General features: G+C 40.9%; 1 long non-coding RNA gene across 1 annotated transcript; it reads right to left on the bottom strand.

The window, feature by feature from the left end:
• Window positions 1-15970: 15970 nt before the first annotated feature.
• LOC133482749 (uncharacterized) lies at window positions 15971-25132 on the bottom strand. Its single transcript, XR_009789920.1, has 3 exons — window positions 25048-25132; window positions 21955-22027; window positions 15971-16133 (listed from the first exon to the last, which is right to left on the bottom strand). It is a non-coding gene; the product is annotated as an uncharacterized LOC133482749 (long non-coding RNA).
• Between the last annotated feature and the right edge of the window lie 753 nt (window positions 25133-25885).

Below are 25885 nucleotides of genomic sequence, written 5' to 3'. Positions count from 1 at the left end.
TTTTGTTTTCGAAAAAAAGCCTGAGCCAATGCACCTCATGAAAGTAACATTTGTCTGGGGTGAAAAAAAGGCTGATAAGGTGAATAAAAGACCCATCTGCAAGGCGCTCTGCAAAGCTTTGTGCCAAATGGTCTGGAAAGAATCGAACATCTTGGCAGTATTTCCGATGAATATGCTCTGATCCTTATAATTCAGATAAAAACGCAGGTGGATATTAAATAGATTCCATTGCCTGAAAGTCAGTGCATGTCATTGCCGGCAGTAAAAGTGCAGTAACTCTAATACATTCATTCACTCATCTTCCATTCCGCTTATCCTCACTAGGTTTGAGGGCGTGCTGGAGCCTATGCCAGCTATCTTCGGGCGTACACCCTGAACTGGTCGCCAGCCAATCGCAGTCTTCAATAGATTGTACAGAATAAAAAAAATAAAAGTTTATCATTTATAAAGAAGGCAGACATTCTAAAGGACAATCCCAAACATCTTTGTCACAGTGAATTTGAACCAATTGTCGATGGGGTGGGTTGGGATTTGGGATTCCCACTCAAACCCGTTTAGATGACCCCCCGGTGGATGCCGGGGACCACTTCCCCCTCCGCTCCCCCATTTGCATGCCACTGGCTCCACTTCAGATATGTCTCCTTGCGACCCCCACCCCTTGTCCCTGCCCACATTGCGCTGCACTCATCCTCGCTTCAATTTCAGTTTATGCCTGCCATAATTTCTTCTTTCTTATTATTGCTACAACTTTCCTTATTTGAACAATGCAGTGTTTTAGTCTTATGTATATTTCTATTGTGCAAGGGGGCTGGTATCATTGAACAAATATCAGGACAAACTATCGGTCAGATGCGTTTACGAAGAGTTGTTTGCAGGTTATTTAGTTGCCGATCGAGAGTGCCACGCTGGCTTCCACTTTGGACAAACCAAGACAAGATTACTGGGGTAAAAAAGAAACAAGTCACAAAAAGTAAAACATATGACAACCCAAATACACATGATCTCACATCTCTAATACAAGCGCAAACCTGTGATGTAACCAGAGTACTCATGCTTGTCTGCACAGTTCACGATGTCTTAATAATACGTGACATGAAACACGTGAAACATTTAATTTACCACTTAGTCACTCCAACTGCACTACTTTGTTTTTAGTTTGCATGTTTATGTATGGTTTATGCCAAGACTGGTAAAAAGTAGTATAGGTAAAAAGTATTGAAGAGACATACAACATTGACAATGACTGCCAGTTTCTTTTCTCTGTGCATTTGAGTGTGATGCCCTCTCCCTCCCCTCTGTAACCATAAAATACAAAACAAACAAAAACATTTAAAAACCCCTTTTATTTTGTATTATGTGAAGCTAAATCCTATCACATCAAGAAAGGGGGTGATGCGCCACCTGTAGAGCCTTCCAAGACAGACAGGCAAAAACAAAGGCAAACATTTGAGCTGTAGACTGTAATGTACTAATGTACTACATGCACCCCCTGCTCGGGTTGCATGGTATACTATAGTATTGGTAGTACCACGATACCTCAAAAATGAAAAATAAAATAAAAGATGACTGCTTTCTTGATCGAACCAAGAGTAAAAGGACACAAAAACAGAAACTGCTAATGTGACTGTTACATATTCCAGTCAATAGACAGCAACGCGCGGCACGGTGGGCGACTGGTTAGAGCGTCAGCCTCACAGTTCTGAGGACCAGGGTTCAATCCCCGGCCCCGCCTGTGTGGAGTTTGCATGTTCTCCCCGTGCCTGCGTGGGTTTTCTCCGGGCACTCCGGTTTCCTCCCACATCCCAAAAACATGCGTTAATTGGAGACTCTAAATTGCCCGTAGGCGTGACTGTGAGTGCGAATGGTTGTTAGTTTCTATGTGTGCCCTGCGATTGGCTGGCAACCAGTTCAGGGTGTACCCCGCCTCCTGCCCGATGATATCTGGGATAGGCTCCAGCACGCCCGCAACCCGAGTGAGGAGAAGCGGATCAGAAAATGGATGGATGGATGGACAGCAACGTGTCTAGCGTCACCTTTTCACAAGCATTTGTACAAATATTGTGTGGTTTTTCCTGCAGTTCCGTAAATAAATGACTGACTATTTTAGGAATTACTGTAGTTTGTAAGTTTTGGGCTGACAAATGTCCACAATGTCCTTGTAGGGCTAAGGCACATGTCGTCATACGGTCTGTGCTACTTGACTTTTGCCAGAAGCCCGGTACCTGTTAATCATGTGATGTTGTTTACAGCACACACTCACAACATACGGGTGTGCTAAGGAGGGGCTAACTGTTCTTAATTTGTATGGGAAGGTGTAGCATGGTAAAGAAACAAACACAAAAGATGTACTACTGTAACAACAGAAATGATATTGCAAAATGTACCATCGCTGGCTAAGGCAGCAGGATGAGCAGGGAAAAAGGCAACAGAGAAAAATGGGAGAAAGTGAGAAGTACAGGAGGAGTTGGGTAAGACTAAGTTCAGGGTTGGTTCAGGAAGGAGAATGGTGAGACAGCACTTCTGAACAAGAGGATCAGGATGAGATGTGAGATAGGCGAGCCGTCTCCACGGCTGTCACGATGATAGACTGTATAAGCCAGCGTTGTCTCCAGCTATTATCACGCTGCAGTAAAACACTGATGCCAGTTCAAAGCTAAGGCCCGTCCTTGCGCAGACACTTTAAATTGTTTCGTGTTCATCACAAGCACCGATTCAGATATGCAAAGGACAGAATAGTCTCACAAAATGTGCATGCTTCTTAAAAAGAAGAAGCAGTAAAATGCTGTGAAATATGTGAAGAAAGACTAAAAGCCAACTGTCCTTTGCAACAGCATGATGTACTGTGCAGCGGATGGCCACAATATTATGAGCACCTGAAAAATATAATGATATCCAGTACAAGTGCTGTGTGAGATATTCTGTCTTTACAAAGATAATATTCACGTTTGATTGATACTGCCAGAGAGGCAGCCATTTAAAAATGTGTTTGCTATTGTGGTTGTAATTTGCACTGGTGTACAACTGTACTACAGACAGTACAAAGCTGTTCCTAATATTTTGTATTCTTTTATACAAGTGATTGAAGTAACTAAAATATTAGACATCTTATTTCATTGCCAAACTAAATACTCACTCTTAAGCTTATTGGCCAAGAATTCTTTTCCACCTTGAGACACCGTTGTGTGAGCGAGCTCGTCTGCATTTCCGCACCATTGTTTCGAAACAGTGGGGCTAATTAAAATAACAACAAACTCATTTTGTCGTGGGCCACCTTGTAGTTATGTTTATCCTCGGAGGGTCATTATGACTGTGAACCCATATAAATGTATGATCGTCTCATATTATTACTTATAAACAACATATAGATGGATAACTAGTGGAAATCAGAATCCAGTACTTTTTTTGTTCAACTATTATTCAAGTTCTTTTAATTTACAATTTTAGAATTTTAGCAAAAAACTTTTGAGTTGATGCAAATGATTTGCTTTCATGGGCCACATAAAATAATGTGGTGGTCCGGATCTGGCCCCTGGGCCTTGAGTTTGACACCTGCGAGCAAGGCCATCCTAAGAATCAAAGCGAAATAACCATTTTGATGTGGCGCCGAAGCTTTATCACATCAAAGCCGAAAGGTAAGCATATCAGCGTTACCAGCGTTGCTTCTGATAATAATGTTTTAATAATGCTTGGGAAAGTCATCTACATGGAGGTGGTGGGGGGGGGTTTATGATTTCATTCATGTGCTGCACCACGACACTCAATGACGAGGTATGCCTGTGAAGATTTTCATTCATCCAGGTCATTTCATATTGTCAGGGCATTGAATCGATTGCAACTGGCCTCTTCTGCTTGTCTTAGAAGACTTTTCGCCTCTCATCTGAGCAGCCTTCATCAGTTAAGTGTGTCCTAAGCCTTGTTGCATCCGCTTCTATTCAGATGAGAGACGAAACATCTTTTAAGACAACCAGAACAGTTCAGATGCGATCGATTCAATGCCCTGAGAACTAAATGATGAGGGTAATTTGGTGGCTTGGGAATGAAATGCTTCAGTGATAGTGCAGTTAAATCTCTTTGGGCCCCTTGCTTGAAGTGTGAGGGCCGGCACACTGTATGAGAAAGATCCGTCACTAAAATACCATTTCACTATGGCAAGAAATAAGCTGTAAAGATACACTACTCACAGAAAGTTAGGTATTCAGGATGAACCTAAAATGCATTTGAACCTTTACAGGTGAACTTAACACCTGTTGTGAAATTTGCTCTTCGGCTCCTTGTTAGAGAACAACAAGTTCTGAAAAAAGTACTGGAACATGGAACAGTTGAAAATGTGTATTCAGAAGTTCAGAGAAGGTCAAGTCAAGTTTACCTGTAAAGGTCATTTTAGGTTCATCCTGAAATGTCACCCAAAAGCCTAATATCTCTAAGTTTTTGTGACTACAAGGCATTATACAGTGTAAAATATGTGATTGTTGATCTTTGGGATAGTTCAATGAAAGCATGCCACAAACATGTTATTAGGACACCGGGGTACTCTTTTAAATTCTGAAAAAAATACAATATCATTGTTTCCAAGTGGAACAAGAAGTTCACCAATACAAAACACAAAGTGACTTTCGAAGATCATCCTTCTGTTGGAATGTCACGTAAAAAAAGCAAAGAATTAATCCATCGATGCTCGCTGAACTGAACTCAGATTAGGTCTTGCAAAACATTTGTGTAAAGCATGTTGACAATCTGGCCAATACTTTTTGTCTGACTTTTTATTTTCCCCAAAATATAAAGGTTAAATTCCTAATTGGGGCATTGGACTTTTCAGGTACTATTTCGTAATGCTATTGTTCATTTTAGGCTGACCCTGAGCAACATCAAATTCCTCATTGTTGGAATGAAAGGTGAATGCAGTCACGTAGGCTTGAATGACTTCATCGCATTTGCCTGCTTATCACATTTGATTGACTATTCTAGCTGTGTCTGTAAACACAGAGGACAATTACACAACATCCTCTGCGTAAGAAAGTCCTCAACTACTCGCTTTTTTTTTTTGTCTCTTGACGGCCAAATACTTTAACAAACCCGAAACCATTAGCAGATGATGGCATTTGGAATATGATTTAGCCTTATTGCCAAGTTACTATCAGCATGCAGCCATGGGTAAACAAAATGGATGGGACCCAGAGGTCTAACACAAACGCGAGGCTAGTGTGAGGGCCCTTGTCCGTGCTAAGAATCAGCAGAAGCTCTGCAGGAAACATCTGGAGGTGGCTGTCTGTGCAAACAGATGTCGGAATGAGATAAGAGCCTTGTGAGTGAGGACTCAGCCTCCCACCTCACTGTGATGGGGGTTTGGAACAACCAGGTGGGCTGCAGCCTTGGCTTGAGCAGCTCAAAGGTCCAAATAATCAAACCACAGCTCTTTTTTTCCCTCACACAACCATCTGCTTGAATTGACGCTGTAACCTGTGCTCCATTGTTTCTGCTCTCATTTTGATCCATTGTCAGCCAAACCCTCCAGAGACCCTCGTCATACAATGTTTTTACCTCTCCAGGTCACCATTCACATCATTTCCTGCCATAGTTTGAACGTCACTTGGGTAACAAATGGCAGTATGCAACAGTGTGCGGCCATTGACCACTCTTGCTTGTATTGAAGTTCTTTGCTGTTTAATATTTATTTGTAGTATAACTGTATTACTGATAAGGTTCAATTTCATACTCATTTGACATAATCTTTTCAGATAACCAAAATAATAACAAACCCAATAAAACATTAAGCCCATGAATTAGTATCAGAGACCCCCCCCCCCCCCCACCCACCAAAAAAAAAGAAAAACAAAAATCAGTAAAGTCGTTGAATACCGAGAATTAAATAATTAAAATTCCATTGAAAATGTCCACATTTGTGCAAGAGAAAGTCATAATATTGCATAGTATTACAGGGGAAAAATATAATTATTTTACAAGAGTAAAGTTATAAAATAACAATCAAACATTTGTAATATTACGTCTAAAGAAGTTGAAATTTTAGGAGCATAAAGTCCTCATAATACAGTTACATTAAAGTACAGTAATAACACAATACAATAAAGTTTAAATATTAAATTGAAAAAACAAAAATACCGGACCAAAGTTCTAATATTACAAAAATAAATTAATAAATCTAATGAGGCTGAAAAAATAACATTTAATGATCATTTACATTCTATTCAAGAAAATTGCAATATTGCGAGAAGAAGGTAGTAATACACAGGAAAAACTATTTTAAGGTATAGGGTTAGGGACTTTTTTTTTTTTTTTTTAAGTCCCTGTAAGTAAAAATAAATACAGTATGTAAATAGCTCGCAATTGCTCTGGATAACCACTGATATGTAAACCAAGGGGCTCAGTTATTAAATAGTGGGAGAGGGGTGACTCATGCTGGAAGCCCAAATGCGTCACTCGGCGCGGTTTTAGCCATGGCCCCAAAATCTGGAAAACTGAAGTGGTGAAAAATAGTTTAACGCTACAGCTCCACAGTTCAGTAAGCAGTAGTCATTACATTCACACATGTATAATGTATTTAGAAATAAATCCTAATTTTATGTGGTTAAAGTCAGAATATCGGAAGAATGAGAAAGTAGCTTTTATTTTATTAGGATAAAGAAATACTGACTGAATAAAGTCATCATTTAATAAATATAACTAGTATTTTCTTATACAAGCATGTACATATTATGGGAAGAACGTTTTCAATTTGCCATGCATACTATGCTTTGACCTTAACACTTATTATTTCTTTCTTATATTTTCATCATCTTTTTAGTGTGGCCCTAATAATCCTTTGTATTCACACGACAGTACGTTGGAGTTCGTAGTGCTAGTTTCTAACCCTTAACTCTCCATCATCGCAAAGGCACCTGGAGACATTTGAAGAAGTTGCTTGAGAAGCTTGAACCGTTGAGAAAATAAGAGAGACAAATTATGAAAAAAAAAGTGTGTCACTCGTGAAGATGAGTAGAGGCCACAAGGGAGGGCTGGTTCCTGTTCAGCTGTAAAAAAAAGTTTCCCTGGGGACACAAAAGATTTCAGGTCGAATTCACAGAATGTTCGGCAGTCGGGCACAAGTGTGCAGCACTGGCATGGATCTTCATAAATTGATAAACAAAAGGCGCTTGGTTGTATATAAATATTTAGGAGATTAACTCTTGCAGTTTTTTGGTGCAAAAGTTTCCATGGGGTTTGTGGCAGTTCTGACAAACAAGTTTTCTGGGTTAAAATAAAAATATATAAATTAAGGAATTTGGTGTCATGTTACCTTTAATTTGAATTTAGATTTCAACACAAATGTTTTGAGGGTTAGTGAGTCATGTAATTCATAAATAGGACTATTTTTTTGTTTGAAATACATGTATACTAATGAATATAAAAGTACCAGTAGTTAAACTACAAAGTCATGAATTCATAATAATAATAATCATCATCAATCATCATCATAATCATAATAAAAGCTTGTTGTAGGTAACGTCTCCATCCTAGTAGATTTATTGTATTTTATTAATATAATATATAAATCAATTACAGACAAAAATATATTGCTATACAGTACAGTATTTCTGCTCCATCTTTTAATCTTATATCATGCTGTGACATCTAATGTATGAAGATAGAAGTACGCTTGGAGTTACTGAAGTTGTTTGACACACTTCAAACACAATTCTCTTCCTTTTTCTGCGCAAAAAAATTAAAAATAAAACAACATTAAAATAATCAATATGAGTAGTGAATCGTTTTGTCTGGTCTAGTGATGAACCACATCTGATTCACACTTCCGCACATTCATACCGCAGTAGCCCCACCCTCTGATTAATTGAGAGCCTTTACCAAAACTACCCTTGGGATGACCACTGGTGGGCCGCACAAACAGGAAGTAGAGAAGAGGTCAGTCAATGAATGGAGGAAGTGCTGGCAAACAGCAACAATGCAGAAAGGAAAACAGCCCCCTCTTTTTCCCATTATAAATAGGAACAGACCCCTGCAGTGTTATGCTGGAGGTCATGAATGAAGTGATGGGAAACAATAAGGGTGCAAGGACGCTATTTGACCAGCGTAGGCGTAGTCTGAGATAGCAGAACGTCATGGGTCACCGGGGACGTGAGCAACCTCGACAACACTTCTGGAAACGAGCGGTGGGGTTTAAAACCTTCAGGTTGACATACTACTCATTTTTAAATTTGAATTCCTTCGCTTTGACACTTAAAAACAAAAATCGTTGGCATTCGATTGTCATCTCTATCACTAAACCCAATGCAATACAAAGACAAAGAGACGTATAAAACTAATCTCAATGTACTATGATACCATTCACTCCAGTTGAGATAAGATTTGATGTCCAAAAATGTTGTGATAATATGCTCACTGGTTTTGACTGATTGTAGACACCAAATTATAAATAAGCCAATAAAAGTAATAAACAAGTAACAAAGCCACAGAGTCCCTAATATCAATAATATATGATTTTATCAAATAGAAAGATGCGTTTAATTTACCAAATGTCATGCATCATGATTCTAACACAATGTGTATCACTGACACATATTTTTGTTTCACACGGTACAGATGATGCAATAATGTGTATGGTTTATTTTTCACCATCTCATTGGACTCAAGGGGTCACAAGGTCATAAGGTACACCTGCACAATACAAGCGCCAAATCAAAGGCGTGTTGTTTCATCAGTTTGGTTACCTAATGTAAATAATACTCAAAATATTGACACGCACTGGTCAGTATAATCCAGGGCTATTCAACAACACTGTGAACTACAACCACAACAATAAACATATTGTTAAAAAATACAGGCAAAATCAATTAATAAAACCATCACATTGTGCGGGTGTACCTATTGAAGTGTCCAGTGAGCATCAGTTACAAGGATGACTCATCCAATAGTTTAAATCATTTGTGCATCCATCTGTATGTCCCCATCATATTGAAACTTGTTTGGCTGTCAAGCTGTGAGGCTCCACCCAGTTTCAATGGCGCATCATCACAACCACAGCCACACTTCCTGGAGGAAATCCTTAGCCCAACCAGTCATAACATACAACACAGGGTCACAATTAGCATAATGTACCATCAAGAATGTGACGTGAATGCTCTCAATTAGCAATTCAAATAAACCGGTTTGAACCCGGAAACACGCACCTGATTAAAATTGCTAAAATGCCTTGGATGCGTTAATTAACAACTGCAAAATCCGACTCCCCTAGAGTCTAATTCAAATTCTGTAGACTAACATTAGGTATTTTCCAAGTCTGTGTTCTTTATAAATTTCATACACTGAGAGGGGACAGCCGAAGAGTCAAATATAAATGGTAAGCAGAACTAATCTCACCTGGGGGGAAGGAACCAATAACAACTGTTATCCTGAGAGGCACGTCCTTAGATAGAAGATGACAAGTCTAATTTGGACAAATAAGAGCGCCCGGTGTTTAGGCCTGCAACAGATCGTGCATCAATTTGCACATTTGAACTGATTTTGACAGATTTAAATGTGTTACATGAGACGGTTGGAGAGATAATGGAAATTTCAGCCAGATAAATGCTGCCGCACTGTCAAAAAGATAAATTAGCAGGTCGGGAGGAGGTCTAAAACAAACGCAGAACATTTAGTCTGCAAGCATGCATATATTTAAATGGTTAGAAGTTGACTTTTCTCTTTGGTAATACATCATTATGTGATGGGGAAACCTTATAGTGACAGGTCAGTTTTCATTATTATTAACACGGTACTTTGGAATTATTTTGGCCTTGTAGGCCATACTTATTACCTGGCTACATTTTGCTATTACAAAAAGATTCATTACTGATAGAAACAAGAGTACTCAAGTGTTGAAGACTTCCGTTTAGGATTCCACGTTTGTTACCTGTGAAATAAATATTACAATTGTTTTTCTCCAATGTGATATAGTTTGTACATGAGTCATGGCAGCAAAAAGGCAACAACTGTGAATCAGGACTAAGTCATATGTGAATTAGAGTCTTATATAACTCAAATAAGTATCTGCTAATGTGATTGCATTGCAAGCAGACAGATTCGATCTAGTCTAAATATGACAAACAATGCCATAACACCCACATCAAAACTACAGTCAAATGGCAAACCGACCACACTTTAATTTGTTGTCATTGTTCAATGTTGTCATTTAAAAAAAAAAAATGGCTTTTGTCTCTAAATTGATAATGAACGAGATCTAGGATCTTCGTAGTTTTAAAGGGGGAAATGTAATCCAAAGCCGTTCTTTTAGACACTCAGGAAGAAATAAGAATACGATCAATCTAATCAGTCTGTGAGAGGCTTGGTAGCATAGTATTTCACATAAGGGACTTGCATGCGGCTATCATGGGATCAATTCCCGCCCAATGTCTCATTTACAGTCAAGGGTGTAGTCCGCCGTTTGCCTGAATTCAGCTGGGACAGACTTGAACCTGATAATGACAAACAGTTTAGAAATGTATTAATGAATGGATATCATTGAGTGATTTCTCAACAAACCATTCGGGGAAAAATACCAACCACTCATAAAAATATCTGCCTCAAAAACTGTCAAGAGGAGGTTACACACAAAGAAACCAACCAACAAATTCATGCAGATGCTAACAATCTCCTTGGCAGAGGTAGGTAATAAGGTGAGGGTATCCCAACAGCTAGAAACTAACAAGCTATTCCACATTAAGAGAGCCACCGAGGAGGAGGTTCTTGTCCACGAGGATCCGCTTAAGACACACGGCTTATAGGGCAGCATCCAAGGCCTTTCACCTTGGAACTGTTAACAGGCATGCCTGTGATCCCAAAGCCCCCCCCCCCCCCCCCGTTAAAGACCCTCTGGGGTTTAGGACTGTAACCAGAGAGTTGGAATAACAGAGGAGGGAGGCACCATGCGGAGCAGCCTCATATGTCCAGGCGGGCTCTGCCGCGCCCTCTGTTCGGCCAGGGAAGAGGTCATAGGGTGGGAGAACTTTTTCACGCCTTTCCCCTTCACTTTGTTTGACTATCTCTTGCTACCTCCCATTGTCAAACGTGGAGCAGGCAGTCAGGGGGTCAGGGAAGATGGGTCCCAATGGGTCTGTGGTAAATGGACACAGTGGGTGAGGTCAGATCCCCACCCTCCCGATTGTAAGACATTTATCACCAAGCCTTGAATGGGCATGATAAGTCCAAGAGTCAATTTCAATGTACGTATTTCGATCATTTTGCATGAATGGGTGTACCAGATATGGTTGTTAAGGCTTATGAATGATTCTCTTTTAGTGTGAAGCATCAAAGAATTGTCCAAAATACATGAGCTTAATGTCATGTCCCCACGAAAAAGTAACTAATTGATAATTAGTATAATGACACAGTAATTGCCTTGAAATCTTTCTAGCAATGACATTTTCCCTGTAAAACCAATAGCATGCAGCAGATCGTAAAGGATTCCGGACAATGTGATGGGCTGTCCAGTGTGCTAAACATCGCCAAGCTTGAGTTTTGAGTTTGCAGAATTTACCAGAAGTGTGACCGCCGACTTATTTTATCGAGACCTGTAAATATTAAACTCTCATTTTAATAAGATGTCAGCATAGAAGAATCTGTAGTGGTGTCTCAACATGTGCTCAGTGGTACAGATTATGCTTGCCTACTGTCTGCAGTGGAAATGGCTGGGCTATGGGTTATTCGAAATGCAGTGCATTATCACATTTGTGAACTGAAGCCACCGAGGTACCTACCCTTGACAGATGCCCAGTGCGCACAACACTGCACCACTATGTTACCCCTGTGAGTACAGCTGGGTTCCATGGCCAAAGGCCCAGTCAGTCACCTGGTTCAACGGACTCCGTAGTAAGCAACATGACCGGCTTAGTTAGTGTAATCAAGTTTTATTTTTATATGGGTTTAAGACACTGGGAGATACTCCTGTCTATGAGTCACATAGATGGTATTGTTATTAGTTTGTCGACATTACGCAGGCACCTGTGAAATTTGTGTTTGTTCAGGAGGAAAGCCTATTCAGATCTGCTAGATACAGCAATGTTTGTCCAGAATCAGTTGGACAGATATGGTATCCTGTATGGATACAAGATGATGCATTTAAAATGCATTCAGGCTGGCTACGTGGTGACTCAAGAGACGATCAGGAGACTGATGGAAATACTGGACCCGCATGGTGTGCAACTGAGGCGCCGGAATCGGCTTCGCTGGCGTATGTGCCACAATCCCGGCCCAGCAGTAATCCGCCATTAGCGAGTCCGCAAAGAGTCACTTGCAGTTCGCAGGTTCCCGCATGAGTTCGATGTGTCACGATAACACAGAAAAAAAATTGTCAGAAAAACAGGTGGAAAATAATTAGTCAGAAAAACAGAAACAAATATTCAAAAAATCAAAGCCCTCAAAAAAATTACTCAGAAAAACAGGAGTTTTTTTTTTATCCAAGTGAATGCAATACGCTTCCATAGAAAATGGTTTGCTCCCATTGATTATGCAATGTTAATGGCTCAAAAAATGTATTTTTTTGTTTGTTTTTTGGTTTCCTGTAAACTGATGGTTTTGGAGATACGAGGTTTCTGCCCGACACCAGCAAAAAGTATGATAACTGTAGTAAAGCCCACACTCGTGATGTTTTTTTCCATGACTGACTTGCTTGCATGAAATAAGTTTTATTTATTTATTTATTTATTATTATTATTTTAACATCACATCTTTAAGCGAGTTGGTAAACACATTCTGAGACTCCCAAGAGTGTGCAGCTCAGCTAACCAACGTCTTATGTGCTGCTGCTCATCTTTGCTTGCTATTGTGTATTTCTAGCTATCTGAAAATGCAAAAAGTACCACAGTAGACACACACACACACACGCACACACACACTCACACACACACGACACTCGGCTTCGCTCAGCAAAAGCAAACAACATAACATAACAGGCACCTGTTGCTTGTACCACAAACTCTACAATAAAGCTGAATTAGAGCGTCTCCCTGGCAACCGTTCAATCACATCAACAGTGACCTAGAAGGAAATATGACTTTAACAATGCCTTACTGTGACTCACGGTTCAACAGTAAAATAATGTATACTTTTCATCCATTTCTGTTTACTACTGCATAACCTGACATCAGTGGATGACAGGTGACCAAGGGCAGACCACCAATCAATACATCACTGGCCAAGTGTCAAAGAAAAATTTTGGTATGGCTCATACAAAACTCTTTCAGGGGCAGACAAAATTAGCTATTACTGTAGAGCTGCTCACTACAGAACCCTTATGTGTTGTTGGGACACCTCTAGTGGTCAAAGGTGGAATTTCTTTTACTGCAGTATTTCCATTCTATGTTATCTTCTGAGGGCTCTAGTACAGGTCCCAATTGACCCCAACCCCCCATGAAAAAAACCCAACAAAATAAAAGATATGCACATTTCCTGTGTTGCGCACACAGAACAGTATTATTGATAATTAATGAAATATGCATATGTGCACACATGCACTTGTTTGTCTCTTTCTAAAAAATAAATAAATAAAAATTTTCCTGTCTGATTCCCGTCACTACGGTATTATGTAACATTATCTTCTGTAAATTAATTAATGCAGCCCTATGGGGGGCACAAGAATACTTCGAGGAGTTGATGAATAAGGAAATGAGAGAGTAGAAGAGGCAAGTGTGTTGGACCAGGAAGTGGCAATGATTAGTAAGGGGGAAGTTAGAAAGGCATTAAAGAGGATGAACAATGGAAAGGCAGTTGGTCCTGATGACATTCCTGTGGAGGTAGGGAAGCATCTAGGAGAGGTGGCTGTGGAGTTTTTGACCAGCTCGTTCAATAGAATTCTAGTGCGTGAGAAGATGCCTGAGGAATGGAGGAAAAGTGTACTGGTGCCCATTTTTAAGAACAAGGGTGATGTGCAGAGCTGTGGGTACTATAGAGGAATAAAGTTGATGAGCCACACAATGAAGTTATGGGAAAGAGTAGTGGAGGCTAGACTCAGGGCAGAAGTGAGTATTTGTGAGCAACTGTATGGTTTCATGAGGATGTTGATGGAAAAGTACAGACAAGGTCAGAAGGAGCTACATTGTGTCTTTGTAGATCTGGAGAAAGCCTATGACAGAGTACCCAGAGAGGAACTGTGGTACTGCATGCGGAAGACTGGAGTGGCAGAAGTATGTTAGAATAATACAGGACATGTACGAGGGCAGCAGAACAGTGGTGAGGTGTGCTGTAGGTGTGACAGACGAATTTAAGGTGGAGGTGGGACTGCATCAGGGATCAGCCCTGAGCCCCTTCCTGTTTTCAATGGTGATGGATAGGCTGACAGATGAGGTTAGGCTGGATTCCCCGTGGACCATGATTTTTGCAGATGACATTGTGATCTGCAGTGAAAGCACCAAGCAGGTGGAGGAACAGTTAGAAAGATGGAGGCATGCACTGGAAAGAAGAGGAATGAAGATTAGTCGAAGTAAGACAGAATATATGTGCATGAATGAGAGGTGTGGTGGGGGAAGAGTGAGGCTACAGGGAGAAGAGATAGCAAGGGTGGAGGACTTTAAATACTTGGGGTCAACCGTCCAGAGCAATGGTGAGTGTGGTCAGGAAGTGAAGAAACGGGTCCAAGCAGGTTGGAACGGGTGGAGGAAGATGTCAGGTGTGTTATGTGACAGAAGAGTCTCTGCTAGGATGAAGGGCAAAGTTTAGAAAACAGTGGTGAGGCCAGCCATGATGTACGGATTAGAGACAGTGGCACTGAAGAGACAACAGGAAGCAGAGTTGGAGGTGGCGGAAATTAAAATGTTGAGGTTCGCTCTCGGAGTGACCAGGTTGGATAAAATTAGAAATTAGCTCATCAGAGGGACAGCCAAGGTTCGATGTTTTGGAGACAAAGTTAGAGAGAGCAGACTTCGATGGTTTGGACACGTCCAGAGGAGAAATAGTGAGTATATTGGTAGAAGGATGATGAGGATGGAGCTGCCAGGCAAGAGAGCTAGAGGAAGACCAAAAAGAAGGTTGATGGATGTCGTGAGGGAAGACATGAGGGCAGTTGGTGTTCGAGAGGAGGATGCAGGAGATGGAGGCTTGCATGGAAAAGGATGACGCGCTAAAGGGACAAGTCGAAAGGAAAAGAAGATCTTGATAGAAGAAGATAATGAGCGGGCGAAACAATTTGGTCATGAATACTCAGAGGGACGTGTGTTCCTAATGTCTTGTACACACATGCATGTGAACTAAAGTGTGTGTGAATACAAGAGGGAGAAGATGGCCTGCTTAAAGAAAATCTAATTGGAAGCATATGTGTTGCACTGTGCAGCAGTTTTTTGGGGGCGGGGGGACTATATGTTGCGTTTGTGAGTGAGGGTGCTAGTGATAGGAGAAAGGAGCAGGGTGCTGTTTGTGTGTAAGGGGGTGTCGGTGGTCATCTGGTGGCTGGGAGGGCATGAGAATGTAAACCTCGACGTATGTGAGGCGTTTTACTGGGGCCTGGGAATACAAAGTGGGGGCTGGGAGTGGGGTGAGTTGTGTGAGCGGACACAATTTAAACCATATTGTCCGACTAACACAAATAATAACAAAATACAGTAGAACCTCTAAGGTCGCACACGATCCAATGCAAGATGCTGGTCGACATATTTGCTTGGATTTCAAAATTTGTTTTTAAAAAGATGGGAGTTTGCAATTAAAACACAAAAAAACATTTTGCCATATTTGCTATTGAGGATAAGCGGTGTAGAAAATGAAAAAAAAAAACAGCCATCTTTGGTCCCATCTCGTGCCTCTAATTTGATATACAAGAAACCTGCACCTGAGGAAAAACAACCAATCAGAGACAGGAGGGGTGACTGATGAGGTGTCAGTCAGACATCGTAGACACACTCCTGCGGCCTTGTAGTGACCTGTTACCTTGTTACTGTCAGGATTCAGGTTGCAAGTTGGACCCAGATGCAGAGAGGACAGGGAGGTGAGTTTGTGAACGAATGTTTATTGTAGATTGGAAGCAAACAAAGGAACTCTGAGAACTAGATCCGGGATTGGCAGGGTTCCAACGAGGACCGTCTGGCAGGGTAGGAGTCCAGGTTGTCGGTGGGCCGCAAGAGGTGAGCACTGGTTTGCAGGGAGCAAGGGCAGATGGCAAACTGGGGACAAAGAACAAGAATGAGATAAATTCCGAGATCTTTGGAAAGCAAAAGATAGACAAGATGGCTAGGCTACAAACTCGACATAGAGCGTTGATAGTCTGGCGACGAATTGGAGTCCCACAGTGTCTTAAGAGTAGTCAGGCGTAATTAGGAAGATAAGGTGCAGCTGCTGGACCCCAACACGTCAACCCTGCAAAGCACTCATGACACACACACACATACACACACACACACACACACACAAGGGCTGGACTCAGGGTGCTGAAATTGCAGTCCTGACAGTTACCCTAGAGAAGCACCTTATTGGTAACAGATTTTTACTGTAACACTTAACATTATCGGTTTGAAGTTTTATTGTCTTGCGAGGCTTTGCCCTGTTGCTAAATCGTGCAAAATCATTGGCCGAGTGATCGGCCACTCGCGAAAGAGTTGGTGAACCCCTGTACAATGTTCCAGAGTTCAGTTGTGTTCGGCCACATCGCTCGGTGTGCGGCAGGCCTTATAAATTGCGTTGAAGATTCTCATTCTTAATTATCGGGTATAAAAAGTTAGCCAGAAATGGAATGTATAAATTACAGTTATAGTTAATGCGATGCCGAGCTCCAGTTAAATATGATGAGATCTTGCAGGATTAGCTGAAGTCTAGCAGGATGTTACAAAAGATAGCATTTATTTTGTGTGAAATTTAAGGCATATTTTCACAGCATTTTCCATCTAACTTAAATGTAATCACATCCACATTTTTGTGCAAATTTGAAGGTTGGATAAATGAATAATTTTACAACATTTGGTGCATTTGAATTTTTGAGGTACCGCAATAAATAAAAGACATGCTTTTTCTGGATCGGTTCAACGACCTTTTCGGACCTTTGGGCATGCATTCGAGTTTTGAGCTACCACTATACTGTAAACTTTTCCTGGCAACTTATGCTGCACCATGCATAATCATACTTTTCCACCAGTGCTTGTCTGTTTTTTTATTTTTATTTTGTTGGCTGTTTGTACTCATGCTGTGCAAGATAAGAAATGATGTATTTTGCAAATTATGAAATAACCTGCATTAAGTAATTCCTCTGTTTTTTACAAATTAAAAGCTACCGCATATTTATTCTTTTTATAAAGGCTTACCTAATCTTTGCAAAACGTTTGCTCTTATTTCCATGGCATTGGTAGCATTGGCTCATCATCTGAGCAAGTTTTTTTCCAGCCTTCAGCCTTCAGCCCATCCACTAATAGAATAAGAGGGGCACATGGGGAAAAGGGGCCATATATCTCCCTGTCGGTGACTACCCAAGATTTATACACATTCATAAAAAGATAATGTTTGGCTTGTGGCCCGGCTCAACATCCTATCCTCATGTTTGGCTCTTGGCCAGAGAAGAAAGAAATGACAACAGTTTTTCTTATTTATTGATAGAAATAGCAACATGCAGGTAGGTGAAAGTAAAAGAGCAGTAAAAAAGTGAATGATAGAGGAGGAAGAGCAAGGTGGAGTGGAAACAGGTGAGGGAAGAGGAGCGGAGGTGCAGAACAAAGAAAAAGTTGGGACGAGGAGAAGAAAAGGGGAAACGAAGGTCTTGTAGGGTGAGAGCGGCACCTTATAAGTCTTTCCGAAGAAGGTTACATTTCTCCTGTCCACCTACACTTCCAGCTGCTCCACCCCCCTAATCCCCAATATGCCCTGGCAGCACCTGAACTCTGGGTCTCATCACAGCTACCTGCCAGGGATTAACCAGACCCTGTTACTCCTCAGTGTCAGATGACTGATCTCTCTCTCTCTCTCTCTCTCTCTCTCTCTCTCTGTCTCTCTCTCTCTCTCTGTCTGCTGGTCTCAACCTCACTTGCGCCAAGATACTCACACGTGCACACTCAAGGAGAGGCTGTAATAGGAACCAACTGGGCTTTTCAAGGCTGATCAGTGGGTCAGACAGGCTCATTCATAACCCTGTAGTGAGTTTTAATGAAGGAAAGTTCTGGGGGGCTATGTGGATGGAGGCTGTAAGAAAATGATGAAGGCAGGATGAAGGAGGGGGAGGGAGGAGATGGGGGCAGGGACGTCTTCTGTCTTGTTGCCCACAGCCTCCGACTACACTATTTTCTGTATTCAATATTGGAAACAATCCCAGACTGTTAATTTGTCTGTTATGGAAAGTGTCTGTCTTTAATGTATATCACCTTATATTTTGAGAGCTAACTTTCCTCAAAAGTCACAGAAAACGTAAGAGTTTAAACTTTCAGTGCATTGCGAGGCGTCAACATATCATGCGAGACCTCAGAATACCCAAGAAGAGCCTAGCTTAGTGCATCAAAAGGTTTGGCTTGTGTGTTTTGCTTTTTCTTTAGTTATTTACAAGGGAAGGTCCAGAAACAAGGGGTGTTAAAAGAAGAATAGACCATAAATGAAGTTACAAGATTTATATGGATCACTAGAACTTTATTATGTTTTAAGAGAGGCTGACTTTATTGTTTGACAGTTTTAATATTAATGATACCTAACTTATGTTCCGCTTGTTTGGTGGTTAAGAACGGTACTCAAAACCTTACCTATACATTTATCAAAGGTTTTATGTTCAAGTCAGGTAAGTCAATTTTACACTTCAAAAATTGTACCAAGGTAAATTATAAAAACCATGCCACATTGAAGGCATCAGTCGGTATGAGACAATAACAAACAAGAAAATTGGATGAGATCAAGGGTCTCCTGTAATGACTTCTTGGTATGTGGCTTTTGGCCGCGGTAAGGAGAACATTCTTGTTTGAGGCCATATGGTATCGGCTCGGCACACTTGGAACCCCTCTGACCAGATTATAAAAGTTTCCTGATTTTACTGTGTAAATGTGTCAAGAGCAAGTAGGCAGCATGAAGAGGAAACGTATGTTGCTCCATTAGTGTGGAAAAATATGTTTTGTCACATGAAACAAGAACGCATCCAAAAATAACTCTCACTACATCTTGGGAGTGAAACACGTGATGACCGTCTTTAGTGCATTTTAGATCCATTTGAACTTGTATACATCCATGTCTCAGCATCCATAATACAATCCAAATGCTGTGAGGTGTTGAAGGCACTTGATGCGTTTTTGCGTGCCGAGCCGGAGGAGAGGAGTGGTCACCTCTGTCCTGCTTTTCAGCGGGTGTGGATGAGTGCCGTGTAACATGAGCTTGTGAAGTAACGTTGGAGAAACAGCCTTTTTATGCCCCGAGGTCAGCCTGACGTGAATGCCAATAAACCAGACTGGCACACATTTTTTCTCTCAAAGTAAAAGGCCATCAGGAATCCAGTCTTCTAACGGCCAATTATCAATAAGTGCTATACAAAGTTATGATTGTGTATCTAAAGGACATGCATTTTTATATAGGTGCATAACTTTAGATTTTATAAAAGTCCTTAAATTTTCACCTCAAAGGTTTACAATATCAGGGGTGTCAAACTCATTTTTGTCTCGGGCCGCATTGTAGTTATGATTTCCCTCAGAGGGCCATTAGAACAGTGAAATGTTTAATCACCAAATCATATTACATCAAATCAAATCCATTACCAATCATAACCATTACACAACAAATTGAGGGATAAATAGTTTTGAAATCAGAAGACAACGATAATAGTTTGTTCAAGTATTGTTTAAGTTACTCTAGAAGAAGGGTTTGGTAACAGAAAAATGCAATATTTCAACATTATTATTATAATGACAATTTGGAATTTGGGTACAGATTTTAGCAAAATTCACGGACGTTGACGAGCATGATTTGCTTTCGCGGGCCACATAAAATGATGTGGCGGGCCGCATCTGGCCCCCGGGCCTTCAGTTTGACACCCATGGTTTACAGTATATGTTCATGCAACACACTTTAAACTTATCTTGCAAACCTTGTACTAGTGGTGTGATTGTGCTTCAAAAATAGTGGCCCAATCAAGATCCTTTCAGGAGAAAATTCCAGTCAGTATTGAATTAGTGTGGATGTTGCCATAATAGTAGTCATTATTTAAAAGATCAAAAGAGGACCATGGAGGCGCTACCTGATGTAGATGTTCTTTTCACTCTTCATCTAATGACATGTGAAATTGTCTTTGGAAGTGCTTGTCCTTTTCCAAATCATTTCTATCAGTTCTTTGTCCATTTCAACAAGGCCTATATTCAGTGGCGTCCACAAGAAAAATTCCCTTGTGAGATGGTGTGATAATGCCAAACAGGGTACAATTAACATAAGGGATGGGTATAATAATTCATTAAGTGCAAAAGCAGTACAAACCCAGCGAGGTTCAATAATGTGTATGACCATATCACACCGCTCATAGAAACTGCACTCACATGACCATAAATACAACACTTGCATACACGCACGTGCACACAACTGTGTCTTTAACTGACAGTTGGGGAGAAATTGGGGGAAATCACCAAGCTCCCACGCTAAATCAACTCCTCAGTACTGGTGGCCACAGAGCCTTTCATATTCCCCACATAATGACAGTGTGGCTTTCAGCTAACCCCAGGAATGTTCATATGAAACAAACAGAACAACACATGACTATATTGTTCTGTGTCATACTGGTGTTAATTGTCCAGAAAATATTCCGCCCGCAAAGAGATGATTGATTTAATCTGACTTTCCCCTCTGCGAATAATTGTGTGGTGTTAAACAGTGGGCTGTGAAACATTTGGGGGAGCCACATTTGCAAGTCAAATAAATGGTTAATTAAATGGTTAAATAATGGTCAAGCTTGGGTTAACTAACCAGTTATCCTGTACATTGCCATGTCACTTTTTTGCTTTCTGTGTTGCAATTCACTGTGTGACAAACTGACAGAGTGCATAAATACACACTGTTAAAATACCAAATCACCCATCAAGACATGACATATGAGTCAATGTCTGTTGTTGCAAACCAAATACAGGGTTTACCCTGCCTAAATCAATTTGGTTAGGCTCCAGCCCACCCACGCCCCTAATGAGAGCAAGCAGTTTAGAAAATGGATGGATGGATGGATGATGATTTTATTACTAATAAAGAATTACCTTAGGTGCTTCTTCTGAGTGTTGAAAGTAATTTCGGAATCTATCAGTACACCAAGGTTTTCGACTTGGTCTTAGTTTTGTTATGGTTTAATTGAAGAAAGTATTGGCGCATCCAGTTATCTGTTTAGACAGTGACAGAAACCTCAATCTGTAGTCATATGGAGACACTGTTAGATATAACTGTGTGTCATCTGCATAGGTATGATAGTCAACACTAAGGTTCTGATGAATTTGACTCAAGGGTAGCATATGCAGGTTAAACAGGAGGGGTCCAAGAAGTGACCCTTGAGGGACCCCATAGGCCATTGCCATTCCATGAGATTGAACACTTCCGATGGTTACGAAATAACGCCTTTCCTCCAGGTAGGACTTGAACCATTTAAGAACTGTTCCATTTAATCTAATCCACGTTTCCAACCTGTTCAGCAGTATGTTATGAATAAACCTAAATCAATTCAGCGCTTCTTTAAATACAAGCACACTGAGTGTCAAAAACGTTCCAGGACTGGTGTTGCAAAAGCTACTGTATATTTCAAACCCAAACTATAAAATACAATTTCCCCTTCAGTGTGGCCCAAATGAATAACATGCACTTATAAAAAGAGATCCTGATGCGTTTGCTTCATTCAGTGCTCGAAAAGAGGCCACAGTTATGTTCACCATGACAACACATTTGCTCAAAATGCCCTGAGCATCCAACAACTCCTGGCTGAGAAGAACATCGCCCTGCTGGACAACATCCTTACTCACTCAACATAGCTCTGTGTATTTTATTGTTTTTCAAGGAAGTCATCAAGGCAACCTGCTTTGAAGACTTGGGTGACATCAAGACGGCTGTGAAGGCGGAGCTGTGCAGGATCCCAGAAGAATCATTCCTGGAGTGCGTGACAGAGAAGGATGGGAAAGAGTGTTAAGGCCTTTTCACACACGCACAGCTTTGACTTTCCCATTCATTGTGTATGTACTGAGGGAACGGGACCACGGAATGCCATGTCACATCACAACATGGCAAATGCAGAGGGTGCCCTCTGCGACGAAATTTTTCTATTCGAGAGCGGCATTGCGGTGACGTCAAGAAGCTCCTCCAATAGGTGAGGAGTTGGTGATTTTTTAGTGCTATTTTAGCAGACCTGTACTTTAAATGGCACGGGGAAAATGGAGGAAGTCATAATAAATGCAATGTCCCTCTATCCCGAGCTATGGGACAATGGAAAAATTATATAATGAGACGTCTTTGCAGGGCTTTCAAACTGCTCCCTGCTCAGACTGAAATACACCTCGAAGCGTTCTTCGTGGAACTATAGCTCACGAAAACAAACTCTGAGATCCTGCCCCCGTTACTTCTTGTAGGCTACTACGTCAGTACTTCCAAATATGGGCATGGTTGAACTGGGGTGCTGTTGTCCTCGCGCACTTTTCAAACTAAGCGTGGTGTGAAAAGACCTTTACATTTCAGTTAGATTACTTCGAATGGCAAAACTTGTAGTTTGGTTTTGAAATACTGTACCCTTTGTGACACTAGTCCTGGAAGCTTTCTAACACGCCTCGTACGCTGAGTTTGGAGACAATTGGATACAATTGCTGGATACTTTGAACTGAATGAGTTATAATACAGCGGAAGGTATATTTTGTGTATGAAGTGTATGAACAACAAATGATGCCACATCGTCCCTTGTTGTTACTTGGCAAGACAATCCACCACCACAAAAATAATCAGAATATTGATATGTTCCTTGGGAACAAAGTGATGGTATTCCGCTGCCTCAGATGGTTGCGTGGGTGCAGTATTCATGTCACACTGGGCACTTGGCTGGTGTGCGGAGATTTCAGTAGGGAAGAGGAGGTCATCTGGAGTTTAAAAGAAGATGGCTCTCTTGTTCTGTTGGGCTTTCCTCTCTCTGATCACCACATGCACGACGGGGATGAATCACCCACCAGTCAGCTGGGCTGAGTGCCAAAAATGCAAGAGCTGCTGGGTGATTTCCTGTCTGAGGGGTCTCCTTGTAGTCGTAATCTGATCTGCCACCCCACTCGGTCCAAAAATAACCAGTGTCCCTGCAGGAGATGGTACAGCTTTTGGGGCACTTATGCAGACTTCCCAGCTTCCTTCCTCAAAGGATGCTGAGAGGATGAAGGTGATCGTCGCTCAAATTTAGTTGTACAGTCAGCAGCTGGGTGTGTGGGGGGGGGGGGGGGGGGGGGTGCACAGCCAAGGCCGGTGGATTTGTGTAGGACAGGTGATACTCCTCAAAGGACCCAGTCGTGTTCCAGCAATAACAACAAGAAATACAACCACCACTTGTTATTTGCAGACGTTGGCTCTGTGGCTTCAAAACCCCAAATGTTCTACAGTGGAGTTTCACAAAGGAAAGGCGGTGAGAATCAGTACACTAGCTTATGTCTGGGCACATTGCTTTCACAGTTGCTCTGCTTTGTGACCTCGGTGTGCACTAGCAATGCAAACACAAATCTCTGCAACAAGATGGATGGGTATTGCATCAAAGATGATGAGGATAAAAAGGGCCACTTACATGCCCTAATAGACTCATTATTTCCTTGAGGGCCCTTTTTTGCTTGTGCAGATTAATCTGTGTTGTTTTAAAGAGCCCAGGCTGCCGTGGCAGGGGGCATTTCCCCGCGTAACTGTGCAACAATGTTTGGCCTGAAATTCTCATGATGTCTCATAAAGTGTAGCACAACAAATGAGGCAGAGACAAAAAGCTCAAGATACACTGGAAGTACCTTTGGTATTCCTCAAAGGGCCGAAAAACGAACAGTGAGAGTTAACTCGTCTGAAGGGGAAAATGGTCGAGAAATCCAATGAATGAAATAAATCTGCCCACAGCTTCTTTTTTTATGTTTAATGAATGTGGAGCTGATTTACTTTCCGTATGGCTCGGCTGATTTGTCTGGGCCCAGAACAGAGTGTGCTCTGTTCAGCGCCACACTCAGCAAACCAGGTGTGAGACAGACGGGCCGAAACAGTTAAAAGTAAACTGAACGGATCTGCTTGAAAATGTTGCACTTTTTTTTTTTTTTTTTTTTTTTAAAAAAAAGGTTTGCTATGGCGGATGTATGTGCACAGTCTGGTTTTTGTCTCACCGCACTTTATCATAACACAAGCCAACAATGTTTTTGTCAACATGAACCATTCTTAAATTGTAGTCATATCTTTTTAATTGCACTTGAAACATCCAATCATCCATCTACAGCGTAATGTTCAATGTATAGTGAAAATAAATAGGTGGCAAGCATTTAAGAAATAGGTTGAAGGTGACTTTTGACACGGATCGCATTTGAGGATCAAACCCGAAAATGAATAATTTCATGTATTTATATAATCATTCACCTTCAAGGAGTGAGTTTTTATCTCAGAGTTTCCTGCGTTTGGCATGAGCTTAGTGTGGGCTCTATTGCATGGCCTTGAGGGACGCCAGCAAGTACTGCTTGTTACTTTATCGTATTTTAATGTTCTCTTCTCCCTTTGCCCTACTGTCCAAGCCAACATGCAACTTTGCGTAAGTTATGAGTTGAAACAACATGTACGGTACACCTAGGTTACTCTTAACAATTACAATGCCCTGAGAGCATCGAGGGGAATGAAAGGTGATAACAGGTGAGAATAAATCTTTGACCAAATATTACATTTGACAAAAAAAATAAAAAAAAATAATAAAAAAAATAAAAATAAATAAAAACAGGTACTAAAAGCCAGGTATTATTTTTAGTACCAAGTTAGCCATTGTTCCAAGTGTGTCGAGTCAATACCAAATAGGTATAGGTGAACCAAGGATACACAAAAGCCCCTTTTCCATTGTACCGGTTCTGGAACTTGTAATGGAAAAGCGCCACTATAGAAAGAAAAGGAATAAACACAATGTTAACCTTAGCTTACCATGTTGCGGTTTCTTGCCTTTCGACACTGCAGTATTATACTCCACAGTCTCCACTTTATTCAAATCGAGTCTATTCCAACATGCACGTCGGTTACAGCACATCTTGGACAATTTCCTGAGTCAATGGAGAAAATATAGCATGCATGTTTTATACTACATTTTTACAGACAAGGGAATGAGGGAATTATGATTGTCTTTTTATCATATTCCAAAAGCAGAATTGGACCCATAACACTTAACAAATAGACTACTACAAAGGTTATCAAATTTCAACACAATCAGCCATAAAATATGACAGGAGTTAGTGGTTACAAAAAGACCATAGTGTTTTTAAACTCACTTTCTTGCATGTAATACAAATGCCTCATTATAAATGCTCTCTGAGCCATATTCATATTGTTTAAGTGCATATTATGTATATTTGTCTTTGTAACCCCCCCCCCCCCCCCCCCCCCCCCCCCCCCCCCCCCCATCCAAATTGTGGCTGATTGAACGAACCAATGAATTTATTCAAAAGGAGTTTAAATAGGCCAATTTGAAAGGAACAGCAACTGAACGTTGAGCAACAATCATGTATGGTTCTTGTTTAATAGATAAATGCTGCCCTCTGTCTGCAAGTCAGTGCAGAAAAAAATAAAAGGATACATCTTCAAACTATTAAAGAAAAAAAATCTGAAATAAAATGATAACAATGTGATGTGTTTAAATAATTCCAAAAATACCATTCATCCCATGGCATGCATTTTCACTGTCAGCCTGTGAGTCTGCTTCCAGGAATGCAATTGCACACGCAGCACTTCTTGTGTCCCAATGTGTGTTCCATTTGGGCTTTTGTGT

Source organism: Phyllopteryx taeniolatus, chromosome 8 (genome assembly GCF_024500385.1).
Source record: "Phyllopteryx taeniolatus isolate TA_2022b chromosome 8, UOR_Ptae_1.2, whole genome shotgun sequence".
Taxonomy (NCBI): Eukaryota; Metazoa; Chordata; class Actinopteri; order Syngnathiformes; family Syngnathidae; genus Phyllopteryx; species Phyllopteryx taeniolatus.
Note: the sequence above shows the minus strand (reverse complement) of the source record. Positions and strands in the feature narration are given on the sequence as shown.